Genomic DNA, 9,639 nt, shown 5'->3' with positions numbered 1-9,639 from the left:
AGGAAGCAGTGCCTTGCTCTCACTGGAATAGGTAGTATTCTGGATATGGATTTGCTTTCTCCAGTGGTGACACATGGCACCAGCACCATCTGTGGAATTATGCAATGCCTTACACATTGTAATGTATGCCACGCATTGCTTGTGACTGAGGAGCTCTTTTCATTTCATTTCGGGGAGAAAAAAGTAGCAGTGGGCTTCAGCCTGTGGAGATCACTGTTCTTACCATGTGCCCCATTTGGTTCGAGTTGTGGAATAGAAGATGTGGACGCAGTGCCAATTGGATTAACAAACTGAAATGCTGAGGTTTTGGCTTACAGGATGTGGTATATGCTTTGAATCGGTGACCAGAATATGGTGCTGTTTTTCCCATGGGCGGAGCATACAGGTCTAGGAATCAAGGGACAGACACCGAGGGGCTCCTTTAATGATTACACTTAACCCATGCACAGAATTTTTGCCTGCTGTTCCTACAACTCTGGGTTCCATTGGCTTGCAGGTCTTAGTGCCCAAGACAGGAAGGCTTCCACTGGGGGACACCATCATGGTTCCATGGAATTGGAAGGCGAGAGCACTCCGTGGCTGGAGTGATAGATCCCAGTGACCTGGGGAACTCTGGTTGGCACCACACCATGGGGGAAAAGAGGACTGTGCCTGGACCCTGGGCCTTCTCTGGGTACCTCTTGGCACTTCCACATCCAATAATAGAAGTTAATGTTAAAGTATAGCCACTAAAAAAGGCAAGCTCACGGGGGTTGCCGATCTTCCAGGAACTGAAGCTTTGGGACACGTTGCCAGGGCAAATGGAGTAGGGAATGGGGTCATGAAAGAAGAAAGTCATAAATATCAACGATAGCCTCATGACCTGTTACAGAAACGGGTAGGAGCAGCTCTGCGATTCTCTCTTATTTACCGCCTCCTGGCTCTGGCTAACTTAATTATATGTCATGCATACAAACTAAGTATTTTCTTGTCCCCTCCCTTTTTTATCCTGTTATTGTGTCATCCTTGTAGAACTTACCCTTTGTGTTCTCAGGGTCTGCTTATGGGTCTGCCTCCCTGTTGGGCAGAATCCTTGAGAGAAGGGACCTTTCACCTGCCCCTCAAGCACAGAGCTGGTTGGACATGCCTTCTGGCCACCTTCTGCCATTCCCAGTTCCTGTCCATGATTATCACTAACTACTTGGAATTCCTTGCACAGAAACAAAGGGTTAATTCAGCTCAGGAGCTGTCACAGCCCATTAGTAACAATTATCACTTGGCTCAGCAGACTTGCTTGTCCTGCTGGGAAACAACACAAGAGAGGCGTTAGGCACTGTTTAAGGAAGCTGCTGTGATTCGCAGAAAATAATAATCAGTGTATATATATTAAATTTATTTATTGAGTGCTTCATCATGATAGCTATTCATAACTAATATTAATTGAGTTCCCAGGGCCGGAGATAGAGTGAAGACAGAGTCTCACTCTAGTGAGACGTGAACTAATAAATCCCTGATTATAGGACAAGGTGGTAAGTGTTAGGCTAGGGGTTCAGGGGCAGTCTCAGCAGCACAGAAGAGGGGCACCTAGCTTAGTCAGCAAGAGATCTGCCGGGAAGGCTTCTCAGAGGAGGTGGCCCTTGCGTTGAGGCTTCAACTAAGTGGAGTTCACTTGCCTGGTGGATAAGGCTATATTAATTAGGCTCTTGCGATGTAGGAAACAAGATCATCTGCTAGAGAGCTTCTGCTAGCTGGAGCAGTGGGCTTTGTTGTCAAGACACCCACGGCCAGGAATCCATACCCGGGAGACCTAGTGCAGCTGGACCGTGCAGTCTAATATATGAGGCAGTGGTTTTCAGGTGCATCAGAATCACCTCGTGGGTTTGTTCAAACACAGATTGCCAGGCCCCAACTCCAGAATTTTTGATTTAGTCAGACCAGGTTTTGCATTTCTTTTTTCTTTTTTTAAAAAATTATTATTTTTAAAATTATGTTATGTTTGTCACCATACGGTACATCATTAGTTTTTGAGGCAGGGATCCATGCAATCCGTGTCTTCCTTAATACTCATCATAAGGCTCACCCATCCCCCTAGCCCCTCCCCACTAAAATCCTTGGTTTGTTTCCCGGAGTCCATAGTCTCCCATGGTTCATCTCCCCCTCCGATTCCCCTACTTCAGTTTTCCCTTCCTTCTCCTAATGTCCTGCATGCTATTCCCTATGCTCCACATATAAGTGAAACCACAAGATAATTGTCTTTCTTGGCTTGACTTATTTCACAGGCTTTGCATGTCTAACGGGCTCGCAGGTAAAGCTGATGCTATTGGTCTGAGGCCCACAATTTTTTGTAATTTTAAATCAGCCCGATGTATTCCTATTTTTAAAAATAAATTTAAAAAATTTTTTTAAAGATTAAAAAAATTTTTTTTTTTTAATTTGACAGAGAGCAAGCACAAGCAGGCAGAGCAGCAGAGGGATAGGGAGAAGCAGGCTCTCCACTGAGCATGGAGCCCAATGTGGGGCTTGATCCCAGGACCCCAGGATCATGACCTGAGCCAAAGGCAGCTGCTTAACTGATTGAGCCACTCAGGCACCCCCTTAAAACAAACTTTTAACTTTATTTTGAACTAATTTTCGACTTGTAGATTAGTTGCAACAATAGTGAAGAAAGCTCCTTGCCCCTCACCCAGCTTCCCCTAATAGTGGCATCATTTTTTTTTTTTTTAAAGATTATTTATTTGAGAGAGAGAGTGAGAACATGCCAGCACGAGCAGGGGGGAGGGGCAGAGGGAGAAGGAGAAGCAGACTCCCCTCTGAGCAGGGAGCCTGACCTGGGGCTCCATCCCAGGACCCTGGGATCATGACCTGAGCTGAAGGAAGATGCTTAACCAAATGAGCCTCAGGTGCCCTAATGTTGACATCCTACATAATCCTACAAGGGGCTCAACACGGGCACAGTACTCACAGCCTAACTGCAGACCTGATTTGGATTTTACCATGTAAAAAAATCTTTTATTTTGAACTAATTTTTGGCTTACAGCAAAGCCATAATTGAAGTTTTTGTGCTTTCTATTACTTGGGCGCCTCCAACAGATACAAGAACACAAAAAATTAAGAAGGGAGTAGTCGTGGAAAACTCAGCACTGGCCAGTGATGCTGAGACAGCTGGTTTTCCATCTGTATTTGTAATTTTGTTTTCACATTGTGCTCCCTAGTGTGTAAATTTCACAAAACTGACATTTTTAAAGCCACACATAGGAGCTAAGTAAGTGGTCTTTGTAAGAGCATAGTTTATGTGATAGAACGAAATATTTCAACAATTAACACTAGAAAAAGCTTTATGACCTCTAGGTGCTCTGCCACCTGAAAGCCCTTGAATGCTATCGCACTCAACGTCATCTGTTTACTTAGGCAAGACACTGTGAGCGGCAGAGTCAGAGTTCTTGGCTTTCTGGACGAGGTTCTTTCAGCTAGTTACTGCTGAGACTGCGGTAGTATTCAGACCTTGATTACTGTTATGTACTGGGATCATTATAATGTGTCTTCCTAGGAATTGTTCCTCCATCCCTAATCTTTAGCTCCTCTTCAGTGTACTAATTTAATTAATTTATATGTTCATATTTTACTTATTCCTTTCTTATGCATGCATATAGTGAAAAATTCAAGCTGTATTGAAAAGCATAAAGCATAAAATAAAATAAAAAAAATAAAAGAGTTAAAGTCTTCCTCCCTTCCAACTAATCTACACCACTGGTTCTCAAAGGGGGCTGCTGTTTCCTGGGGGCGTTTGGAAAAGCCTGAGAATGTTTGTGATTGTTCCAATGATTACAGGGTATTACTGATTACTGGAATTTGGGGAGGGGGTAAGAATACTTTCATCCTGAAAAAAAAAAAGAAAGAAAAAAAAAGAAAAAGAATTTACTGGCATCCAACACAATATTTTAATCCTGATGGGTGTTCATGGAGGTGAAAAATACTATTTACAGTTACCCAAGTCTAGAATATATATATATATATAGAATATATATATATATAGATAGATAGATAGTGTGTGGGTCATACACTGTCCAGGGGATGTTACATCGCAGAAATCAGAGATTTCAATATTTATTATGTCATTTTTCTGGCAGATGGCAGTAAAGCGTCTTTTCCTAACAAAATTAGCATTGTGTGATCATTTTTCTGAAAAGTGGAGGTAAAATATCTCAAGGGAGGGAGTCCTTTTGCTAATTTATAGCAAGGGGACATATTGGACTTTTAAAAAAAGTCTTTGAAAATTGAGAAATGGGGTCTTTTTTTTTTAAGATTTTATTTATTTATTTGACAGAGAGAGACACAGAGAGTGAGGGGACACAAGCAGGGGGAGCAGGAGAGAAAGAAACAGGCTTCCTGCTGAGCAGGGAGCCCAATGTGGGCTCTGATCCAGGACCCTGAGATCATGACCTGAGCCGAAGGCAGCCACTTTAAGGCTGAGCCACCCAGGCGCCCCAAAATGGATTCTTATACATAAGAAATATGATGCAACTCAGTCTGAAATTGCCTTTTAACTTTTTTTTTAAATGCTTTAAAAAAATTTTTGTGTAGTCAAATTTACTATGTTTTTCATTTATCTTCTGTGTTTATATCCTGCTTAAAGTGTCTTACCTTAATATTTTACTTAAAATATTTGAAAGGAGATAGCTTATAGCTTTTTAAAATTTTCTTCTCTTTCGTTTCTTTCTTCTTCTTTTCTTTCTTTTTTTTTTTTTTTTTTTTTTGCATTTCAATCTTTGTCAGATTTTGGTATCAGTGTTATAATGATTTTGTAGAAAGAATTTGGAAGCTTTTATTCTTTATCTGGCTCTGAAAAAATTTAGTTTCAGATTTTATTCATGTGTTTCTTCAACAAGTATTTTCTAAATCCTGGTTCTGGAGATACAGCAATGATCAAGATACCCCCAAATCCCTTTCATCCTAGCAGGGGAAGGCAGACTGTAAACAAATAAGGAGTTAAGATATATCACTTGCCAGATGGTGGTAAGTGTTACGGAGAAAAATAAAGCAGGGGAGGGACATAGGGAGTGTTGGGGGGGTTGCAACTTTCAATGGGGAGGCCAGGCAAGCCTCATGAAGACATTTGAGCACAGATCTGAAGGCAGTGAGGGAGTGAGCCCTGTAAATATCCGGGGAATCAGTAGAGGGAACAGCCAAGGCAAAAGCCCCGGGGTGGCACATGGATGGGGTGTTCAGAGAACAGTAAGAAGGCCAGAATGAGCTGGGGGTTGAGCCAGGTGGAGAGTGCGGTGAATTATGGGGCACCTCGGTGGCTCCGATGGTTAAGCATCTGCCTCTGGCTCAGGTCGTGATCTCCGGGTCCTCGAATCGAGCCCCATATCAAGCTCCCAGCTCAGTGGGGAGCCTGCTTCTCCCTCTCCCTCTGCTTCTCCCCCTCCCTCTGTTCCCCCCCCCCCAAGTGTGCGCGCGCATGCTCTCTCTCTCAAATGAACGAATGAAATCTTTAAAAAAAAAAAAAGTGGGATGAATTAATATCAGAGAGGTAGAGGGGAGGTCTTGCAGAGCCTGGTCTGTTACTATTTGGAGTCATCTTTACTGGGAATGACTTGGAGAGCCACTGGGGGTATTTCAGGTGGGTTATTTCAGGTGACAAATCATGGTGGGAACGATGGAGGTGTTACATGGTGGTGGGATTCTAGATGAATATCGGAGGTGAAGCCACCAGGATCTGTTTAATGTTGGATGTGAGACAAGAATAAAAGGAAGACGTCCAAGCCAACTCCAGTTCTTGGCCTGAGTGACTGAAAGGATTAGTTTGTCATTTATTAAAATTGGGAAGAAGACAAAGTAGGAGTAGATTTGGGGGAAAAGATCAGGGATTCAGTTTTGAACATGGTGTGTTTGAGATGCCTTGAAGACATCTAAGTGATGAAAAAATCTGGAGTTCAGAGAGGAGTTTCAGACTGAAGATCAATCAATCTATCAATATCTATCAATCCATCTATCTATATCTATCTATTATCTATCTACCTCTATCTATCTATCTATCTATACCTCTGTATATATCTGTACATATTTAAGAATCACATATAGATGGCTTTGAAGGAGTGAAAATCGATGAGATTATTAAGTGAGTGATTTTAAATAAATGAAAATAAGAGCTCCATAGATGGAACCCTAAGGTGCTCCAACAATGAGGAGTCAGTCAGCAAAGAGACTGAGGAGGAGGGACGAACCACATGAGTATTCTAGGAGGAGGGAGTGGCCGTGATGGGGTAGGAGGAGGGCTGAGATGGACCTGGCTGTGTGGAGGCCACTGGTGACCTTGACAAGAGAAATTGTGGGAAGGTGGCGGAGCTCAAGAGGGCATGGGAGGAGAGGGATTGGAATCAGGGAACAAAGGGGACTCCTTAAAGGAATTTTACTGTAAAGAGCCGCAGAGAAACAAGGTGAGTTTGGAAACAGGAGTAGAGTTGATAGAGGTTGTTTGTTTGTTTGTTTTAAGATGGAGAAATTGTAACTGGTGTTTCTATACTGATGATCCATGGAAATGATCGATAGAGAGGCGGAATCGTTAGGGTGATGTCCTCGGGATGGCATCTGGTATTTAAGTGGAGGGCAGGGGACTTCCACCGCTACAGAGTGTTCATCCTGAGCAACAAGAAGTGGTCTGAGGACACGAGGACAGACACAAACAAATGGATGGGGGTGATGGTGGAGCATTGTGGATGTTCTCTTCTCATGGATTTTTATCTTCCTGGTGAAATGGGAGATCATCAGGATGAGGGATGGAGGAGATGTTGGAGGTCCAAGGGGAGAAGACGAGATGCGAGAGAGTTGTCTAAGAGGAGTAGAAGGAGGAGGTTGTTGAAGGGAATATAAGTTGATTGTTAGGCAAAATTAAAAGAGTTCTTGAGGTTAGTGACTGTCATTTTAATTTAGTAAGCTTGTGTTTTGTTTTGTTTTTGTTTTTATTTTTTCCAGTGATGATCTGCTATGTAGATGTATCGATATAGGAATGGGTGGAAAATCGGATTTAACCAAAGGTTTGGTAGTTTAAGCAAATTTATCTGGGGAACCATATACACCTGGCACTTTGGGGGTCTATATGGATAGGATAGTTGGTCACTATCAATCTGTTACTGTGGTTATTGGTCTCTTTAGGTAATCTGGGGTCAATTCTCTGTAGTATATTTTGCTAGAAGATGAATGAACCTTTTTGAATTAGGTTAAAAAAATTATTTTTCCCCCAGAGCTTCAGAAATGCCAGAGCATTTAAAATTTGGTAATCTAGTCTTCCAGGCTGTCCTTTGAACCACTGTACACACTTCTCAGTTGGCCATGAGCCCCTCTGCCTCAGCCTTTCCTTCGCCCTGTTCTGTTGTGCCGAAGTGATGGGGGAGAGAAATGGTCTCAGCGGTCACCCAGTTTGCTCAGCTGGGCTTCCTCAGTGCTGGGTGCTGTCCTCCTGTCCTCCCCATGGGAGGAGCGGACCCTCAGGCCTGCTCAGGACCCTGACATTCTTGGCTGGTATCACAGTGGTTATTTAGTTTTTGTATTTAGGGCTCATTGGAGAAGATCACCAACAGTGAATTAAATGGCTTTGTGGGGGGAGCCTGGGTGGCTCAGTGGGTTAAAGCCTCTGCCTTCGGCCCAGGTCATGATCCCAGGGTCCTGGGATCGAGCCCCACTTCGGGCTCTCTGCTCAGTGCAGAGCCTGCTTCTCTCTCTCTCTCTCTCTGCCTGCCTCTCTGCCTACTTGTGTTCTCTGTCAAATAAATAAATAAAATCTTTAAAAAAAAAATAAATGGCTTTGTGGGAGTGGGGCTTAGTAACCTTTCCCTGGGTCTCCCCCTGATAATGTAGCCCAGCATTGCTGTCTCTCCCCAAAATAATGTGCCAGGCCTGGCTGGTTTCTCAGGCATATTCCTTTAAACCATCTAACACCCTGGTTAAACCCAGTATTTGACGTGTTCCCTGCCTGCACAGACGCAAGAGGCAAACAGCCTTGTGTAAACTGCCTATATGAATTTGCAGGAACATCTCTTTATTAAGAAGAATTACTCAGCTCCCTTTAGATGTCTTCTAAGTGAAAGATTTCCAGGTTTGGAAGCTTGTGGGTTTGCAGAGGAGGGACAAACACAAACAAACAAACCCAAACAACACTACCCAAAACTATCTTCAGCGTAATTTTGGCTACAACATAAACAGAATTTTCTTTTTTTAGAAAAGATTTTATTTATTTAAGAGAGAGAGAGAGCGCGCGAGTGGAGCAAGAGAGAGCACAAGTGTGGTGACAAGCAGAGGGAGAAGGGGACTCCCTGCTGAACAGGGAGCCCGATGCGGGACTCGGTGCCAGGACTGTAGGATCACGACCTGAGCTGAAGGCAGATGCTCAACAGACTGAGCCACCCTGACGCCCCCAAACAGAATTTTCTGCTGCAACTCCCCAGACGGGAATTTCCTCCACACAGGAGGCTCCCTAGATCTTGTGGTTCTTCTGGAAAGCATAACAAACATGCTTCTGGAAGCATGAAGTATAACAAACAGTTGTTACACATTACTCTTATGCCGTGATTGTAATTTCATCAGGTCCTTTGCAGTTCTTACATTATATTTTAATATAGAGACACAGGAGGGCACTCTAACTAGGCAGCAATAAAACTTAAATGGTTTCACAGTCTTGGCAGTTAAAAAAAAATGGATATTGGGGAGCCTGGGTGGCTCAGTGGGTTAAAGCCTCTGCCTTTGGCTAAGGTCATGATCGCTGGGCCTTGGATGGAGCCCCACATCAGGCTCTCTGCTCAGCGGGGAGCCTGCTTCCTCCTCTCTCTGCCTATCTGCCTACTTGTGATCTCTGTCTGTCAAGTGGATAGGTTAAAATCTTAAAAAAAGAAAAAAAAGGATATTGACTTTGTCAAATCTGGTCCCCTCCCCCCCACTCCATGCCCAGGTAGGATAACCAACTTTGCAGGAATACCTAGTTCTCCTGGGGGAGCTCACATGTGGCAAAGACCCCCAAGACACATCCCTCCACATCATCCAGTTAAGGTTCCAGGACTGTGGCTTTGAGCCACTCAGGACAGCAATGGGGATTTTTGAGGCTGAGGCATGAGAGATGGGGGACATGGTTCCCTAGAACTCATATTTAGAAGGCAACTGGCCAAATTAAGAGTAGAGGAGAGAAACCTGGTTGTGAAAACGTCCTTCAAACCCATAGCCTGTCCCCATGAGTTAAGTTTTCCTATCTGCAAAACGCAGGTAGTACCTGTGATTGTGTGTATTGTTTACCAAAGGAGGAGAGCTGGAGCAGATCCGAAGGAACGCATTGGGGGTGCTATTTACCATCCCATAAAGTGCACCCGTTTTTATACTACAAAATAAAGCCAGCCTGCCTCTTGTTAATTTATTATAGCATACAGGAGGGACAAAGTGTGCTCCCTTGGCAACCAAGTTACAAAAGTAACAAGGATAGGCCGGAACAGGACCTGCTCCTACGGACTGGTTTCCCCACACCGATCTCCCCGGCTGGGGTCCCGACACCGGGAAGAAAGGGGCACGAGGCTGCCCAGGCACTTCCTCTCCAGGCAAGAGTGGGACCGGTTCCCTGCGACGGTGGGGTTACTCGAGGTCAAAGGTGCAGCCTTGCAGAGCCAGCTCTGGCTGGCT

Source organism: Mustela lutreola, chromosome 11 (genome assembly GCF_030435805.1).
Source record: "Mustela lutreola isolate mMusLut2 chromosome 11, mMusLut2.pri, whole genome shotgun sequence".
NCBI lineage: Eukaryota > Metazoa > Chordata > Mammalia > Carnivora > Mustelidae > Mustela > Mustela lutreola.
The sequence above is the reverse complement of the archived record's forward strand: the minus strand, read 5'-3'. Positions refer to the sequence as shown.